We start from the raw sequence: 1,043 nt of genomic DNA on the forward strand, positions 1-1,043 counted from the left end.
TGACGCTTGGCATTGCACATGGTGATCTTAGGCTTCTGTGCGGCTGCTCGGCCATGTGAAACCCATTTCATGAAGCTCCTGACAAACAGTTATTGCACTGATGTTGCGTCCACAGGAAGTTTGGAACTCGGTAGTGAGTGTTGCAACCAAAGACAGACGATTTTTACGCACTAAGTGCCTACCACTTCAAGGCTGAGCCGTTGTTGCTCCTAGACATTTCCACTTTACAATAACAGCACTTAGTTGACTGGGGCAGCTCTAGCAGGGCAGAAATTTGATAAACTGACTTGTTGGAAAGGTGGCATCCTATGACGGTGCCACGTTGAAAATCACTGAGCTATTCAGTAAGGCCATTTTACTGCCATTGTTTGTCTATGGAGATTACATGGCTGTGTACACCTGCCAGCTATGGGTGTGGCTGAAATAGCATATCCACTCATTTGAAAGGGTGTCCACATACTTTTGTGTATATATAGTGTATCATGTTCAGTGTGCAGACTTTTCTTTGGGGAAAGCCTGTTGTTGGAGATGTGAAAAGGTAAATAGTATGATTATTGTTCACAAGATCACATCAGTTTGAGTACCAACATACTGTATGTCCCGACAAATGTTGTGGTTTATTTGAATATTAATTGTCAGATCTATTATGACAGTTTGTAAACGACGGCTGAAGGTAAGAGTTCGAGATTCTTCTCTCATCCCTGGCCCCAGACCATGTCCAACTTTTCAAAGTCAAGCTGTCGACAATTTGAATTGGTCCTACTGCAGGCTACAGTAGACTAGAGGATGGTGACGAGGTAAGGGGACTTTGGTAAGACTGCAGAAGAACACCGCCATGTAGACAGTGATATGTACAGTTCCGTCTGACTAAGATAAAAAATCTGTCGTCGTATGGGGTTTCATGTGCTCTCATTGGCACGAGGATCAGGCTCTTCATCACAGGTATTAGAACCTTAAAAAAAACACACTAAGCACACAAAAAGATGGTGGGCAAAACATGCAATGAAGGGAAAGTAAAGTTGCTACCTTACAGTTCCTATCTT

The sequence above is a fragment of the Salvelinus fontinalis genome, chromosome 2 (assembly GCF_029448725.1).
Source record: "Salvelinus fontinalis isolate EN_2023a chromosome 2, ASM2944872v1, whole genome shotgun sequence".
In the NCBI taxonomy this organism is placed as follows: Eukaryota; Metazoa; Chordata; class Actinopteri; order Salmoniformes; family Salmonidae; genus Salvelinus; species Salvelinus fontinalis.